The following is a 20,516-nucleotide window of genomic DNA, read 5'->3' on the forward strand; positions in this document are numbered from 1 at the left end:
ATTTACGTATATAAGTATATATGTATTTATGTATTAGTTTATTTGTCTATTAATGTAGACATGTCACATACATTTATCTATATACTTATTGTTTAAGTGCTTATTTATTGGCGGATTTATTTTTGTGCAGATTCGCGTAAGTCAGCGATGAAAATTGGTATAAGTGCACTCAGGAAGCATACTGTCAATTATTCGTGAACATGTGTACAAACACATCTTGATCGCCTTAAATTCGAAATAATGTTTATTCTTAAAATGATATATCAGACACCATCCATTGCAATTTTCCGTTATTGTGAGTGCCATCTAAACAGTCCATTAATGCAATTGCGCGTGAATTGTTGATTAATTGCGATCACACGTCAAGCGTTGCCTATATGCACTTGTCTCCTTGGTGTTGACATCGTAATACGAAAACAGAAACACCAGAAACAGTTTTAAGCATACTATGCGCTATCCAAACAAACTCATGTGATGTGCGGAATGACTTGACTTGCTTGATTTCTTTACACATGACCTGTGAATTATATCATTTAATAAGTGGATAGCATGTTTAGAACTGTTTAGCTTGTTTTTAACTTAATGTTTAACATCCTTTCTCTCTAAAATATTTTATATTTATATACACTACTGATTTCCTAAATAAAATAAACAACACGTCGTTAAGAACGATACTACACAACGATCTGCATTAATGTTTAAAAAGCAAAAAATGTAATTAAAAATATTACAAAAGACAAATAGACAAACTAATATAATGTGCGACATAAATACAAATACCAATCAAGAGCGAGGACCTAGTTTTACACTGACTCATCCGCCGAAAAACATATAAACATATATTACAACGGATAAATTGATCGCCATTTATATCTGCCTGAAAACTGATAACAATTATACCAATCTTACCATCTTGTAAATTTTACCTGTTTATTAAATATATTGTTTTTAAGTGTACACAGAACAATTCTTGAAATGCGAATTGTAAATCATTAACAATAGTTATGCTTCTAGTAAATCGCTTATTTTCAGACATAATGAGTCTGCGTGTATAGTAATTACATATTAATGGACATGTGGACTAAACTATGGAATACATAAATAAGAAGCTTTGTAACACTGGTGAGCACACAAATGATACGCACTGTTTGAGGCAAAATATGACAAACGGTAGCATCTGAATATATTCCTGCGATTAAATAATTAAATATCGCCAATAAAATCCAATACCCATGCATAGAGAGAATTTCTAAGTCAGAGAAAACAATAGCACATTCTGTGGTTGAACCAGAAATATAAACACTGACTGCCTTTTCCGATAATTGCGCAACGGGGATGGCGTTGCTGGTATAAACGAGCTATCGGTGTTCGAAGAGACGTATTCGAAATTCACGATTTACGCGCTATGCAGATTAAAGTTGGTGACAAAAATTATGTTCGTTTTGGTTGAGAACTAATATTCGAAAGGATAAGTCTGAACAAATAATACAAATACACTGCGGACACATAAAATCAATTGGGTATTCGTTATTTGCAAAAATCGGTGATGTGAATTTTCGATCAATACGTGCTGGTGATGAGTTAAGAAGGTATAGAGGTAAGTAAATTGAACGAATATCTTGGAAACTCATTCTGCTCATTATTCTGATTTGTATTTAGTTCACACGTATAAAGCGATATTCAATCAATACATATTAAATAGTATGCTAAATTAACTTTTTAATATATAGTGCTGAAAAATATGTAAGCATGCTATATAAAATACATATTAAAATAAAAAAAATCATATATTATTTACCTATATTCCACCTCAGACCAAATCTAATGTCGAAACATGTGTATATTTTTACCTGCGTTATTGCATGCAAAGATATCTTAACATTAGATTTATTAACATTGTTTTAATGTTAAATAGTATTTAACGTATTCCCTACGCTAGAAAAACACTTAAATTCAAAGAAAATAATATAATAGCTTTTAAATGGTTATTCATGAAGAGTTAGCCCACTTAGCCATTTGGGTCGGAAAAGTCACCTTTTTAAAAAAAGGAAAAATCATCCTCGAGGCAAAATCACGTGGCACTATTGTTTAAATATTTGATTACACAATATGTTAGTGGACATATCGTGTGCGGTACACATACTTCCAAATATTTGAACATGTGTAAAACATCGGTTATAGAAGCTGATTTTATACCAAGATTCTGAATAGCTTTTAGAAATTCAACGTCTGACATAGGGATTTAGGTATATTTAAATGATGAACAAGAGTCATAATTGCTATCAAACAAACAAGATAAGTGAGTTAAATTGTAAGTTTCTTCTGTATTTTAAGACATGAGAGTACTAAATTATTGTATTATTAATCATTTGAAACATCACCTCGAAGAACAGTTTGGTTTAGCGATTTAAATATTTGCATGTTATAATCTTTTAAATCAAATATGTATTTTTTGCACGTAATATGTTGCCATTTACCATTTCATATAATTAATACGAAACACATTTGTTAAACGTAAACAAGTTAATGCAACAAAGCCCAATAATAGTTTGGTTACCTGCTATTAATGAAGAAATATTCGGTGTAATAAAGCCCAATCGTTCCGGAAAGGGTGACTATCCCAATTGATATGAACTCATGCGCAAAGTCACGTATAATATGTAAATTGACGCCAAAGACACATAGTACAATTAATAAATATTGCATTCATAAACTGGCGAATAATACAGAAACCTATATAAAAGTATATATAAATTGTTTTGCTGTCAAATGTTCATTACAAACCAACTTTCCTAAAGTAACATTAGGAATACTTACACGTAAAGTAACGGAAAATGTAAAAATAAGAATTAAATTAAAAATAAATTAATTAATTAATTCTTAAAAAAATGATAATCAATTACCAAGCTATACTAAGTGTTTATACTATGAACTGGTTTTGACAAGAAAATGAAAAATAATTTATTCGTTGAACCCCATTTAAGGTCTGCTGAAAATTTGATAGAAGTTTTTTTAAATCTTTAACGTGTATTATTGCATCTATAATGCCCTCTGGCGGGGTGCTAAAAAACGTGGCAAAAGAAGGGCTTGAACGGGAGAAATCGTGTATTAACAAGGCGAATAACGTGCCGTTTAAGCCATGTTATGTGTTTTTCATTTCCATAAACTCGTCCACGCGAAGTTACTTGCCTTAACGTTTTTAATAACTTCTGCCTTCGACAAAGTATAACTGGGGAACTGAATAAGCACCGGTTTCCTCATGCATGCAGGGATCACGGCAATTAATATTTCACTCCACTTTTCAAATTATACCATCTGTACTGTCTTGACAACAGCTTTATTGTATTGACAACGTCAATGAAGTTATGGTTATTTACTCAACACTTTCAACAGACTATGCTGTAATTGTTAGTGTTTATGTACCTTCAACGCTCATACTGTATGCTCGAAATACTTCAGTGACCATATGTAGGAAGTATTAATTTGTTTTAAATGTAGTTGGAACGGAATAAGATATACATGTATGTACGTAAGAATAAAGAACTATCAGCATACATCCACTACTTGCATATTGATAGGTCTTTGGTAAGAAACATCTATGAAAACCGTGTGTTATTCTTACGATATTTGTATCCGTCACGACCAGGAAATTTCAGTATAATTCCTAATTTCTACTTGGCGCGGCTGCATTTAAAATTTGCATTATTACACTGTTTAAACACATTTGAAATCAAACACTGACTATCAAAAGGTAAAACCTCGTCATTTCTGATAATGAACGAGTGAGGCATATGTAAAACACAACCTTGAACTGTATGACGTCATATTAAATAATCGAATTATTTTATCGATGTCGAATGAACAAGATATATTGTTTTCAATGATATTTTAATATATTTTGGTAATATGTGAGAATTGGTTTATGCAATAATAGCGAAAATACACATTTTCTCGGACATGATCATATGCGGACGCTCTCAAAATCCGTTCTTGTCATCTTGCTGTGCACTCGAGCAGGAACGGATTTTTCGAGCGTCCGCAGATGATCATGCCCTCGAAAACGTGTATTATCCCTATACTAGTGCTTCGTATTTGTTTTGTTGCATTTGTGGATGTGTTTCTTCCTAATTCATGTACTAATACACCATGAAATAGTATTTATGTTATAATATTTTATTAAGCTCAATCAAGACGCATTATATTAAATAACTTGTGTGTGGACTCCAATTCCAATGCAATATGTGCTTTCGCAATTTGAGTATGTTTTTTATGATCTTGGTCGTTTGAAATATTTCAGTAAAAACAAATAATTAAGAAACCAAAACTTAATTGCGGTGATAGAGGTTTACATTTTTGTTAAATGTATTTTCTTTTATAGAAATTAAATTAGTCTGGATATGATGCCGCACTTCTACACGTCAAACGTTACCGAAAAATCCTCTTCGAGGGAAAACCATGGTGTACCGTATATGAATATTACGGCGGATGAAATAGACTTACACCCTGTTACGCGTTGTATAGAACTTTACATCATTCCAATTCTTTGCATCATTGGAGTGATTGGAAATACTTTATCAACAATCATCTTTATGAACAAGACACTGAGGAACAGTTCGTGCAGCATCTTTTTGGCCGTCAGGGGAATGTCTGACAACGGATTTCTGACAACACTTCTAATACCCTGGATTTCGAGAACATTACGGCTGGAGTTAGGTTCCACAAATGGCGTTTGTCAGCTTATCGTATTTCTGACTTACGTTTGTGGTTTCATTTCCGTGTGGATGGTGGTTTTCGTTACTGCAGAAAATTACATTCGCATTTGCCGGCCGTTCATTGTCAGCCGAATGTGCACACCGGCTAAGGCTAAATTAGTAGTGGCTGCTTTGGGACTAACAGCAGTCGCTTTGTATAATTTTCCGTTTTGGGCGATGACGCCTTCATCTTGTGAGAGTTATCCTATTCTCTATAATGTCGTACAAGGACTAGTGTATACCGACACCGTCTTAACGCTAGTATTTCCATTCGTTTGTATCGCCCTGCTGATGACCGCAATCGTCTGTGATCTTGTACGGTCCTACAAACGCCGAAATCATCATAGAGCCCCTAACGCAAGAAACAATCGGAATCCAATGGCAAAAGTAACCAAAATGCTGTTCGCTGTGACAATATCGTTCTTTGTGTTGAACTTACCGTCGCATGTTAGCAGGTTGCGTAGTACACTTATTAACATGAAAACTGGTGGGGGTTTGTCTTCTTTGGACCAAGCTGTTGGACAAATAACGCTATTGATTTACTACTCATCCTTAGCATTCAATATTGTTCTGTACATTACTTTTGGCAGCAGATTCCGCTGTGTTTTTATTGAGGTATTTTGCTCAAGATGCAAATATCACATTTCATGCATGGCGTCGAACAACTACGAAAAGCACAATATAGAGCAGTCAACGTCCGTTCTCCTTTTGAGGAATCAAGGGACTGAACGTGTACCAATTCATCAGTTGACGGACGAAAACGACGTCAACAACGATTGTTGAATTGTACATACACATCGTTTAGTAAGTGCAGGACTATTTCCTTCAGATGAAGAAACCGATTTTGAGTCAAAGTATCTTGTGGGTCAGAAACTGATGAGAATCACTGTTTTATAAACATGAACTTGGTTTATCCTAAGACCATCCGAGTACGATACCGTTTTTCTTGTATTAATACCTGGTTAATGTTAATGTCTTTGTATGTGATTATGATACAGCATCATAATACGTTCCTTGAAAATATCAAGTGTCAAAACAAGTTTCCCGATGCAATAACTGCACACACTAGTTACTGTTTCATGAGAGATGGTTTGTCTCTGGATAAAATAGTTCAGTGTATAACTTAAACGTAATGAAACACTAGCGATGTATATAAATAGACAAATAAGGTGAACATTAAAGTTAATTATGTTTGTCAACGAGTTATTATATTTGAACTATATTATAAGTATATCCACTAAGAGCACTGAAGAACGTTGCAATTGTATTTTCTTTCGTATTAGAAGCAGTAGTATCATAATTATTTGTGTTTGCGTCTTTCGAAAGGTCGACTGCTTTGAAAACATGTCAACTATATGGTATGCATTCATAAACATAACACCAACTTTATTTAACAATAATCCACATTAAACGGGCTTGTTCCCCTCCATTGCATACGAGTAATTTTGGGTTTATATGTATATGTATGCATATTTTAGTGGAGACATGTTTTTCCATCAAACACCTTCACCATCACATCAATGCGAATACAACTGAACAATTCAAAACGAAAATCAGACGTCCTTGCTATTTTTGTACAAACATAATCAAATGAAGCCGATGATATGCATGAAAATATATTAGCGAGTTGTTCGCCTGTGACAGTTACACTGACAAACGACGACTTGGCATTTTCGTCACAATTTAAAGCAGCTTAGTTTAGGTTTGTCGGAAATATATGCCATGTACGCGATAGACTTACATCCGGAGCATGTATAGCTTTTAAGCAGAGTTTTATTGCGCATCGCAAGACTAAAAAACATTAGTATGAAGAAAGAGAAAATGTAGATATATAGATAGATTTATTTATTTCGGCAAGGGATGCATACATGGGCATTTACAACATGTACACTATATAAACATATATCATACATGAAGAACAATATACCATGACATACTTGTACACAACAACACCAATTATAACACAAAAATGAGTAAACGCATTTTTCCATTGTGGTCCTTATATGTATATATTTGTCGCGAAGTTTCTTGATTAAGACGTTTTTTGGTATTTCAGACGTACATATGTCTATCTATAGATAATGATATACACATTTATGGTATACATAACAATAAGTTTAATGTTTACATAAAACAACTGGCCGACATTGTTTGTACTTTACACACATCGCTAGCGAACACAGGTAACCAATTAAGTCAAATTAAAGTGTACACACTCACTCAAATAACTACTTACACAATAATAATCGAACTAAACTTATATTACTTGTTTGTACAATCTAGTAAACACTTTAGTCATGTTACATAATTCAAACGCGAATGTTTGTATTCAGACTCGTGTAAATAAGTCGTTTTACTACTGGAGGCGTATGCTTGTGACTTTTTCTTAATAATTCATATTCTGTATGTTTTAAATTAATAATGTTTCGGAAAGATTTATATTCGAATGCGATAGTGTATGTTAAATGAATAATATGTAAATGCAATCATAACTGCATATGTTTCAATAAAAAAATACCGGTGTTTTTGAATTATATTATAATATTTATATATATACATTTTTTAATAGTTGTTGTCTCACCACGTTTTTTTTATTGGAAACATTAATATGATTTGAAATAGATCTTCAAATAAACGTATAGAGACACAGGTGTATTATATGCTCAATATTCAGAGAAATGCGTTTAATGTCATAAAGTAAAAATTTATCTCTGAGTTTGTGTAACAATTAAATAAAATTTCGGCATGTACACGATGTGCAAATTTCAGGTCAAAACACGTCCCTGAGTGCCACAATAAGAGTATATTGTATCAGCCCTTGGACCATATTTTCTAATTATAAATCAGACATTGTTCGAAAACCATATGCTTTAATGAAGCCAAAAGACCAGTTAATAATGTGTATGCATCTGTTCAATAAAACTGTAGACACATGATTGTATACGCCAAATATTAGGCCTCATTGTTGTATATATCTCATTAAATTGAAATGGTGGAACCGAATTCTTAGAAATGCCCATTTTTCTTGGGAAATAATGCATGGACATTTTATCCCTCGTAAGCTATCAGTGTGCGATTGGTAAGATGGATACGTTCAACATCCACATATCACACACAAACAAACAAAACAAGCAATAAGCCTCATTCCATTTTCTTACAACCGCCTCAGTGATCAATTATATAATACGTTCTACTTTCCTTCGTTATGCTGCTTCTAGCCTTTATACATGCACAGGTATTCCAATTATAATTGGATTGCCTTAAAAAAAAATAAAAGTAATATTGTTAGCGAGGTTTATTCAAGAAGTGATTATGACCTTGATTCACTGACCGCGACAAATAGACTGACCTGTGTGTCCTCGCACCATACTACGTTGAGATCTAAAATTAATCCAAAACGTCTACATATCGATGGACCACTTACCAAAACGACTCGATAGGACGATTTCACGAGCAGCAAATGCAGCAGTCTTGAATGCGTTTTCACAGTTTCTATTTTTTTTGCGAATTCATATACAAATACCACTATGTGTTGTCGAGTTGGTGTAGATGTACCATGAACCTTATATGTAAGGTTTACAACAACATGCATTTTTTACGCATTTGAACCATTCCATGCAAATATATAACTTCGATATTTTTAATTGCTTGACTGATATACAAATGGCTACTTAAATGATATAACGTGAACTGAACGTTCGAAGAGTTGGTATAATTTTCTGAAGCTCCTTATGCTGGCAAACAATTTGCACGGTGTGCTTCTGTATTGGTCATACCAACCGCCAAACAGTGAATGCATCTTTTAAATGTTTATTAACCTATGTACATGCAACACGCAATAATTTATATAAATTGTAATGAATGTGCCTACAGATTCTAATCAGATTGTGTTTTTGCACCGATCCGTTCAATAACTGTGGTTAAATGTAAATAAAAAATAAACAAAACCAATGCAAATAAAGTTTTAAAATGACAATGTCATAACGACTGTAGTTAATGGCTTGTTTCACAATAGACCCATCGATTTCATAGCGGATGATCGTTTTGTTTATTGCGATTAATCGTAAGTTATCAAACACTATGACATATTTGCACTGCCGAAGGACTCTGTTGAATCGAGGTAATTATAGTTTGTTCCAGTCAAGCAGTACGCAGAGGAACCTACAGAGACGTGTCTAATTGCTTAACACAATTTGCTTATGGAAGACAAATGAGTGGGGTTCGGTAACGGATTGTCGTGTCTCTGATGAACTTAACATTTAAGCAATCCTTAAGGAAGTCGCGATTTTATCTAAAAGAACCATGAAGTTTTCCTCAAACACAATTCGTAAGTATGCACTTCATTTAAGAATAATGTGTTCCGTTCATATATTGTAGCATGCCTTCGATATAGACAAATTACATTATAGACGTTTTCAATGGCGACACATTTAAATCGAAGCTGGTTCATGTAAACTCGCATAATTCCAATTCCGTAAAATCTCACGATGAAAATAATTTGAAACACGTAAATATGGCATTGGGATTTCGTTTTAAAAGTGTCCATCGTACACATATCACATATTTTCACCTTTAATTTCTAACAAAAAGATCATAACAGGTTTGGAACGTTAACTTTGAAACATAATACGGGCATAGTTATTGAATCCCTTAGTAAAGCATTTTGAAAAATTTAACATCAAGATCAACCTTAATGCGCAGTATGATTGGTGACATTATCATCTTGTTGTCTCCTATTTTTAGCAGCAGACTTACACATTTTTGCTATATTATTTCTTTGAAGTAGTATCAACGAACATTTTATACTCTACAATGATAAAAAAATGACAGTACCTCATTACATTTGGTTTACGTTTTTTTTTCATTATGTGAGACACGTTTACAAAGCAAATAGTGTACAGTGTACAACGGAATTGTTAACACGAGGTTAAGGTAATGTTCACAACAAAATATGATTGTTAATTACTCGAAATAAACAAAAAGGTTAACTTATTATAAATAAATGCATTCGTTTGAATAATTACCATTCACACCACACTTTAAATATGCAAATTAACACTTTAAATAACACATCTTTAAACAATTGCAGCATTTTACATCTAGCATAACGTTCATGCAAACAAACATACTCCGTATTTCAAATAACATAACGTTTCAGAAACTTGGTAAAACTAATAGTAAATAGGTAATTATATATTGTACAAAAATGTTTTCTCTACAAATGCACGTGTTTTTGCTTTGCATCTGGAAAATAAACACACAAACCGGTGTATATATTGCAGTTGATTTTCATGTTCCAATTTTCAATATAATATTGTCTGCTTTCGTCAGAATATCGCATCCCCTTAAAACCGTGCTATCCTTTTTTCCACATCCATGGTTTGGCATTGGTTGATACATTCTAGTGTAATAGTTCTTAAAGAAACCGTTGATATTTCGGAAATTATTATAGCAAAAAAAATAAACTCTGCGGTAGAAACACGTTATTGTTGTTTTTTATTTAGTGTCGCTATTTGACACAGCATTTGTTTATACGTTAATTGAATCGATTACTGCACTATAAATAAATTGCAAGTTGTTTGCTATTCGTTTTTTTAATTACTTTTTGCAAACACGTGGCAATTAGCGTTTATATTTAAAGCCATGCATTCATGTAGAACGACCAACATATCTTATAAAATATAAATGTCTGCCGTTATTCAACGGAAGCGGACTTAAAATGAAGTGTTGCCCTAAACAGTGAACTAATTCGCCAATTTGCATTATCTCTTTCATTTCGAGCAGCAGTCTCGCAAACCTTGCCTTCAATAAATACGCACAATATATTTAAAACGGTACACATTTATAGTAAACTGTTTTTGAATGAAATGCACGAGTGGATAAATGGAAAGCAAAAATTAAAATCTCACTCATACAACTTTTTTTCTAGAAATAGTGAATGACACATGTCGATGTTTTCCGGAATTGTGTTTCAATTTTGATTATTCCGAATATGAAGTACGTATGCACACGTGTGTTCATTGCTCATTTTGTTGATAACTAAAATCGTGTTGCCAATAATGCCCAGAAACGGGGCTCATTTGTGTTCACAAAGAATTTGTGAAGATGTGTTATTTTCAGATAATTTTGTTGCCGTGTGTATTCATATTACTACAGACTTAGTTTAAAAGGCTCATATCTGTCTATTTGATTTCGTATTTACTTACATTTTAATACATTATAATGAAATGTGTGTATATTCCGCCGAAATATTACATATATGGGGTTCCACTTTTGAACCGTATAAAACAGAGTGAAAATGTGGGCTAGTCTATATGTGTTGGTCAATAATAAAGTTCGTATAGAATCCATATAGGCGTGTTTGCTATGTTTGCTACGATTTATGGTATGCCTATTCAACGAACGTTTTAAAGTGATTATCCGACAAGATTATTCCGTGAATTGACTTTTCCAAGGAGATGACCCCGGTTGAAAATGACAAAGCAGGTTTCATTGTTTAACATTCATCTGTAGACTGTTCGTTTTTACGGCAGGCAGTTTTAAAACCGAATCAATAGTACTTAAAATAGTAAATTGCATACGTCATTGAATTATCCGGCTTTCGCATCTCTCTTTTAACCCAACGCCGTAGCGGTATATAGATGTTGATTTTACGTGACTGACCGATACATGGGATGATTTATATATTTGACATAGTAGATCTCAAAGAAATAAACACATTATATAAAGATATCATTACTGAGGTATTGCAACTTTGAAGAAATACCTTTACTTGTTACTAAATCGCCCAACTCTTACAAGTTTATGTTGTATTCGTATAATGTCGTTAATAGCATAGTCAGTAAATTGCATATACACATAACTTTGACAATAAATACTATGCATGTGATGAAGACAATTTTTATCTGAATGCATGATGTTTCAATTGCACTGTAAATATGACAATGTAGTTTAAATTATAAACAAATTTGTGACATTTTGAGCCAATGTACAATATAATGTCTGCAATTCTTTTCTTGGTCATGACTACAACACTTTGATATATATGCAACGCTACGTGCGTACAACATTTCAGTTTGTATAAGCAATAACCGACCCTGTCGATTGAATGTGTGCAGTATTTTACACACACACAATTGCAAGAATCCGAAAATATATAAGTGCACAATTAAGTAGGAACGCGGGTGTACGCTGCTGTCGAAATTTATGATATTGCTTAACTGAGCTTGTACTAGTGCATGTTTTCGAATCGTTTCCGATGCCCAAAATCTGTAAGAAAAATACGTCTGCATATTTCTGCAAACTACGTCTTGGGTAATAATTGCGTGTAATTATGTTGATATTAAGATTTCTATTACATTTTGCAATTTACAAAAAGAGAATATGCCACATGTTTACTGTATGTGTTAAGTAAGACCTTCTTTCAGTACGATATAACATATACTTATGCCTATTAGCATGGTAGAAACAATTAACAATGCTATGCATTCTGAAGTATTAATTTTCGGGTTTTTTTTAAGTTCCCAGAAAATTTACTCAAATAAAGCAAATATCTCCACATACTAAGACAGACGGCTTTACAAGTCATAAATGTATACTCGGACATTTATATTCCTCATCCATCTTAGTTATTATCGTTTGTAGTACATTCTTTATAGACAATATGACATATTGCATCAATTTCATCATGAACACATAAAAACCAATCGTCACGTTTTGATAATTATTTGTTGACAATTGTTTGAAGACTTTCATTTCAAATTTAAGTTAACACTTAATCTGCTCACAACCTTAACACAATAGTAAGAAATAATAACTTTTTAACAATTGGAACAATATTAAATTTTGAAGTATGTATATCGAATAAGACATGTCCATCATTTTCGCTGCGAATAAAACATTAAAATCGCCAACATCTTCTGATGATTGTTGCATGTTTTACTGAGAATAAATTAAGAACAATAATTTAGACAGTAGCTGGCTATAAACAACGAAAAATATAAGAAGTATGACATACTTGCTATATGTATGGGCAACCGCTTAGACATTAATGCAGTTCTACCATTATTAAATTGTTAAGAGTTCTTCCATAACAAAAACATGTTGTTTAATTGATAATAAATTATATCATTTAAATCACAGGCTTTTATTGTTCCGACTCCTCGAATCGTAATCAATATATTTGGAAAGGAAAGAAAGATGACTTTTCCCAATACTACTTAAAATGTTGTCATTTTAAAAATAAGTGATATTATGGTTAACTTGTTGTACTCAATTATTTAGGCATAATTTTGCAAAGGTCAAGTTCTGAACATGTTTAGTCACTAAGAATGCTAGGTATTGTCTTTTAGTTCTGCATAAAATTATAATTAACACTTAAAACATGTATATGTCATGTCTGTTCGACTCCATAGCTAATCATTAAAATGTTTACATACATATAAACTAACAACTCTGAAATTAAATTTTCATTCATATTGAATGATGGTCTATCACATTCTTAATCAAATAAACAGGAATATGCGATTTTCAGATAAATATGATTAATGTGCTATGAAGCAGAACTTTTGCTTTTTTCAACTATTCTGAGAGCATTAGAAGACAGTGGATTTAATCAATTTAAAGCGTCATGTATGTGGTATAAACATTGTCGACCATTACGTCTCGGTATGCTTACCTAATTTTGGATGGAATGAGAGACAACAAGACTGGGATAAAGAGGCGCATATCCGTTTTGAACTTGCTATATAACCAAAGGCGTATATGCGGTCAATGGCTGACTTGCTTGCACTATGAATGTGACTGCTCCCCGATTAATATGCTGAGCGTAGATATAATAACGATGTTAATTATGTTGTGGTTAGCTTGTTTTAAAATATGAAAACAGTAACCGACAAATTAAGATGCAACTAAGTATATGTATAAGTATACTTGGAATATCGTTTTGCTATTAGAACCCCATTCGAACAAACAGCTGGGTAAGATCCTAGTAACACACGTAAAATAAAGCAACATTTGTAGTTTGTGTTATGGCATCTTGATCAGATTTAATGCGTTGGTATGCTTATGAGTACACGCAAATACCTAACATTACGAACTATTTGTTGTATTAATCGGCTCATAAATTAACATTTTACAACAAAAACACAAACAATATATACTTTCTGTTATATCATCCGCTAGGATATTTTTTAGGCAAGTGAACACATGTCTATGGATGACGAGACGTTACACAATAAAATATACATAAGCATAATAATGATTACAAATGCAGTCAGTGCATTTAACAGTGAAACCTTTAATTGGGATTATAAATTACTTTAATGTCGTATGCTAACTGTCTAAAAATGTAGTATTTACTAACGTCACACCGGATAATACACATTAAGCACATACAGTCATAAACAAAGTCATACGTAATAGTATCCTTTTAAATACAAGTTGTGTTAAACTCAGCATATACACTTGTCCGAAAATAGCTTTATGTAAATGTGTTTAAAAGAAATGACCGTTAACTTTGTTTACAATATATTGTTGTGTTTATTCGTGTTTGCATGTGTAGTCGAACAAAAACATATACATGAATTAAAAAGCAAACCAGTTTGACGCGAAAACAAATACAACGCAACGTTATTTGATAAAGCTGTGTTCACATCTTATTGATCCATAAGTCCGTCTCCACCACGGCACAATATATGCCAATATTGCTTGTAGAAACCACTGGCGTTTTACCACGGGGTATGTGCTAGATTAAGAAACAACAAAACGGGTAATAAAACATACAATGAAAACCATTATATTACTGTTTTGTTGATCTTACTCAATCAAACTAATGCTGTTTTATAACCAGATATATAAAAATAAAAATGTATAGATGTAAAATATATTCGCATCACGAGTTGACATGTTATATTCACTAATAACATATTTGTTTGAATCTGTTAAAGAGTGTAGCTTATTTACAACTCCTACATGTTTAGGTTTTATTATTAAATTTATATTTGCACATGGAGTAGACCTCGTTTACATTCCAAAAACAGTAAACCTTCGAGCTATTACATCGAAAAATTATGTCCGATTCGACAGTGTAGTAATTGAATCCGGCAGTTGTCCTTCTGTCGGCTAACGTTGCGTGCGTACATATAGTACAACGTGGTAATCAATTAATTACATGTACGCCATGGTGCATTTATATTTAATCGTGATGGCGTTGTATAGTTAACGGATAATAAATCAGTTGTTCAAGGTTTCAAACAATAACGGGCGTTAACTTTAAATAATGTCAATAATGTCAACAACCATTTAAAGAAAGCTAATAGTATAATAAAAAAACGCATTGGTGTATGTAGCCTAAGCTATCCTGAATACAAGTGCTTTTGCCAATCAATAAAAGCAATTCATTAACGTGTTGTGAAGTATTCCATTTGCAGAACAATTTCACTATTGTTTTAGTTCGAGAAACGATAATAGCTCTCTATTAGTAGAACAAGGTAAACAAGCAAAAATACTGACCGAGTAATTATTTACACCATAATGATCAAGATATTCAACATCATGTTTATAATACATGTATATTTATATATATATATATATATATATATATTATATATATATATATATCTATATATATATATATATATATATATATATATATATATATATAGTTTTATATATTGATTCATATATTTATCTACATGTATATGTACGTAAAAATATGCATTATACTTGTCATAATTATATATATTAGGATTAAAACAAAGCAATACATCAGTGGTAGAATAATGTTGTAGATATATACGTTCTTTGAATTGGCCGATGAGTCGTCAACATGTTGTATTATGTCTGATTATAAATCCTTTTTTATCGTCTTGAAACATACGGACTCATATCTTGAGCAATGGTACAGATGACTGCTATACAAAGAAGATAATACAAGTGTGAAATGTTGCATATACTACATTTGTGCACTTATAAATATGCAAAAACGTATTGCTGTTAGTATTCCTCTTACTCCCAATCTCGGATGCATCGGATACGTGATGTGACATATGATGACTCTATAGTCTCTGTTAATATATATGTGTTGTATGTAGAAACTGCAAATTTATGTCACATATAATCTTCTAGATGACCTTTGCCTTTAAGGAGTTAAGTTATTCAGCTGTGGAAGCCAAAAGCCAAAGAAAAAGTAGGTGCCATGACTTTAAATCATGACCTGCCTTTTTTCTGAAAGCGATTAAGCCCAATGCTGTTTCGCGGATGAAGTGTTGTAGTAGTTTGTTGATGCGTTATATGTGAGGCATTTTATTGATTCATAAAATCAAGTGGTGTGCACGATTTATTTGCTGACATTAATCCTTTCAAATTTCGATGTCAAATGCAGTGTATATTATAAGTATTTCTGGTCTGCTATTATTCCGGGCTGGTCGAAGTGTGAACTATTCATGTATGATTATGAGCTGTTTGCTATGCATATCCAAATTACATATATCGGCCAATAAGTGGCTGGAACGGTCCCCTTAATGTGCTTATACTATATAATAACGCTATAAACTGATGCAATCCACTGTCTTCTAAGTAACTGCAACATGACTTTTGCAGTAATATGGAGCACGACCTTTTCAAACGTTTATGAAAACGCGTTGAACTATTCGGAGTCTTGTCGCAATTCGTCTTTACTTTTAGTGTGTTGTGTGTGTTATAACCATATAATGTATAGCTGTGACATGGACTGTTGAAACACGGTGTTGTGCCGTTTATTCAATGAATTCCATATTTCATCGAAGCATGTGTGTACATTTACAAATCATTTTTGCAAATAATTTGAATTAACCTTTAATTGATAGATACATAAATACAAAGATATACAAAGTACGAGTTTATTATATTACATTTTAGTGTACCGTCTTTGAAATAAGTCAACTCCAATAGCAATTTTAAGTTACAACTCAAGATCCCAATTATAGTAGGTTTTACTTTTTAACGAAACTTTTGTCTGACAAAATGTTTATATTAAACTTTTTAATTTAATAAACTCATGTTTATCAGAAGGATATGATGTTAACGTACTTAAAAACACGTGCTTATTAATGTTCGATTCACTTTATCGTTCTTCTCTTAAAATTTGGACTCATTAATGGAATTACATTTTTATACGTTTGATTCTAAAATATTTAATCACCTAAGCTGGTTTTATTGGTAATTTAATTTTTCAGTACCGCCCCTTTAATATTTTTTTTTATGTTACAGAACTGCCCCATGTATTTTGTTCACGTCATCGTGTCTAAATCTTATCAATTACGTCATACGATACTGTTTCTCTGATACTGGCTACATTGATTTTTGTGACGTCATCGCTTTGATATTGCTTCATACCACATACTTTCACTTTTTGAATCTACATTCATAGATGATTGGGTTTAAAGCGTTCAGTTTAAATTATATTTTCTATCTGACCGTCGTTTCTTGTTTGATCTATTTTTAGCAGTCACATAAACAACCAAGCTATGTAATATGGATCTTTTAACCCATTATTGCTGCTTCTTCCTGTATTTGCGCGATGATGATCTGAAATATTAACTTCATGACGCTTTTTTCTTAAATCTTTTTCTAAAAAGAAGGAATCTAGTTGACACTTGTTCGTAGTTTCATCTCATCGTTCCTCAAAAAGTTGGAACTATGTTGCTCTGGTATCTTTTCTACCATTGAGTGATTCAATGGTAATTAAATTGAATGCGTTTTTATTCCCTGTTATTATTGTTTAATTTGAGTTACATTGCTATGAGGTTAAATTTTATTTACACTTCAATGTATCATGAATATTGCTTGGCCAAGGGTGAGGTTGAGCGCTCTAAACCCGGTATAAATCCTTAATGCTTTGAATTGACCGTTCCAAGGCGGTGACCCCATTTTTATTCTTATATGTGTTTATGTTGTTTTGTATTGAGCTATTTAGTGCTGTTTTGTACTGTTTGGGCAATCGGTCACTTGCCTCAAATAAAGGACCAACTAATTGTTTATAATAGGAATTCAATGCTGCTCCAGCAGCTGGAGTTTCACTTCTATATATTAAAACCATGTCGACAGAGTATAGTTTCAGTTCGCATATGTTTATATTAACTATATCATTGTTTAGATAATCCTTATTTTTTTTTTTATTTGAATAGCATACACCTAGAATTTTAAAGTCTTTGTCTGAAATACGTAAAATAGTTTCCGGCATTATGCTAAGTCTGAGATTCTGTGTTCAATTGGCTTGTCTCTTACAGATTGTTCATACATATGGGTCACCGGGAATTATTTTTAGTTAATCGAGTTTACCACATATGTTATTTAAACAACCTTTATGCTGAACAACTTAATTAATATTTCATTAAATAAAAACAGGTTCATTTTTCATTATTGTATATAAAAAAAACAAGAAACACATACTATTTTAGGATATTTCGAGTCGACACAATTAGACATGTCGTTTTTTGCATGTTTAGACACGTTATAAATATGTATGTGCTCTATTTCTTAAACGAAATTATAGAACTGCTAATATAAGTAGCAAGACATGTTTAAGTATAAACTCAATAAATAACCAGCATTAACAAATGTCACCGCAGATTAATGTGATTCAGCTTGGAAAAAGATATTAAGTTATAGACAAAAATACATGAACTATTGTAGACAGTATTTCTTGTAATGTTGTTTAAAGAAACTTTACAAGAAGTTCATACATAATCTTAAAGTGATTTGTTACAAATGGAACGTATATATCAACAATTTGATTTTTGGCTTATGTATTGTTTTTCATTTTGTTCTGACTTCCTATACCTCATTACCCCTACCATAATTCTAGTTGCTTATCATACTCGCATGTGCATGTATACGTTATTTCTGATTGTCTCACTTTAAATGTATATTTGTGGACGTTTTACGATTATTAACAAAATATACCAGCAGTCCGGCATGTGTTTTAAAAGAATAGATGTTTACAATAACGTCGCAAGTTAAATTTAGTATTGTTTAACATTCACGAAAAAGTACATGCATTAACGTCGGTTAGTGCTGTTATTGTGTTATTTTGTTCTAAATAAATGATCACCCATTGCATCATTCATTATTGAAGTTTATAAGGAGACGTATGCGTTAAAATAAAAAAATGAACCATCCAGCGACACAATGTGTCATTAATTTGACTCCAATTGCGAGTTGTTTGCAGAAAATTAATTATTGATATTCCCATATGATTGGATAATGAACAAATATTGAAATTGAAATATCGAATTATAAAATGATAACGAATCACACACGTTTGATCTCATTATTATTGGATTATTTTCTGCATGAAATGCTACCTTGTGTTCATAATGCATTAATATTGGGGATAATTTCGCATCACAACAGTTAGATAAGGTATATTATTCGATGCGTAGTCATGACTACGCATAACAAGTTGCGTGACTGTTATTTTATTCATATGTAAGATGCTGTCAAATTTCAAATACAAAAACAATTACCATGTTGTAATCAGAGACTATTTAAAAGTATATAACAGCAAGTCATTTGGCGCATATTTTGTTGAGAGCGAGGGTAATGTCTTGGTAAGGTATGACGTTTGGAAAAAAACAGATCACCCCACACTTGGCAATATTTATCTAAATACGATTGCAAAACCAATCAATTGAACATATATGCAAACAACATTCAGACTTAACTACTACACTGTGTATGACATGACTCGTATATGACTTGTTTGGCATGTCATTGAACCTTTCAAATTGATCGAGTTGATTTTATAAACGACATAGAAAACAACATTTCATGACTATTTGATTGAGACACCGAAATCTTGTACGGAGTTACAACTATGTTTTGTATTTCTTGTTATATGATTTGTTTTAATTCCAAAACATTTCATGAAGATTATCCCAGTGTAACAAATAGACATTTTCTATGTTGATGCCAAAACAATGTTAAACTAGAGCGTTTATTATATAGCACACAGTAAACTCAGAACACTCTGTCAGAAAATGCATTGTTTGAATCGACTGCATATGTAACATAATGCTCATTAAACAAACGCTTTAGTTAGTACACCTGAGATCACCGCTTTGGAACTATGAAAATAAATGATTATCATCACTACTTCATCGAACACAATGTTTAGCTGGAAGACTTAAAACGGATTAAATATCACTATTCGAATATGTTATTCCCAGGACAGTTAGGAAAATACTGATGTCATCGTTTTGCTTTTTTTTGCCTGTCAGTCTCTTTAGCTTCTAAGGTATTACTCGAGACGTGTTAACTCGATTAAATACAACGGGAGGGAAATTTAAGGTTTTAGGACAGTAACTCTTACTTTAAAATGAGCACATGTATTGGATAAGGGTCAATGTTCTTGTTAAAAGCATAACTCCTTAATTGTAAAGGTGTTTGAATAGCAGTGCTACATTCTTAGCAAATTAAGTATACGTGCAAGGCAACGCGAATCATAACCCTATGGACCTTATCTTTTGCGTATTGTCATGTTTTATATCAGTATGTCCTAACTTGTCCTCTTATTCCCGGAGTAATTGAATGAATTTAATGAATCATCAACTAATAATGGAATGGCTTAAGGTTAAACCTCATTAAAAGTACCATAAAGTGTTCTTCGATATTTAAATAGATATTTCTATTTGGTAAATGTCCTTGGGCATATTAACTTATAAAGCATAATTAAAAACTGGAACCTGTATTTAGATAGATGACATTATGAGTTTTAAGCAAATA

The 20,516-nt window shown here is 32.3% G+C and overlaps 1 protein-coding gene across 1 annotated transcript in view; it reads left to right on the forward strand.

The window, feature by feature from the left end:
- LOC127835956 (uncharacterized) overlaps window positions 1-20,516 on the forward strand; it is a 136,017-nt gene that overhangs the window by 103,978 nt on the left and 11,523 nt on the right. The gene's annotated exons all lie outside the window — the stretch shown is intronic.

Source organism: Dreissena polymorpha, chromosome 6, assembly GCF_020536995.1.
Source record: "Dreissena polymorpha isolate Duluth1 chromosome 6, UMN_Dpol_1.0, whole genome shotgun sequence".
Lineage (NCBI taxonomy): Eukaryota > Metazoa > Mollusca > Bivalvia > Myida > Dreissenidae > Dreissena > Dreissena polymorpha.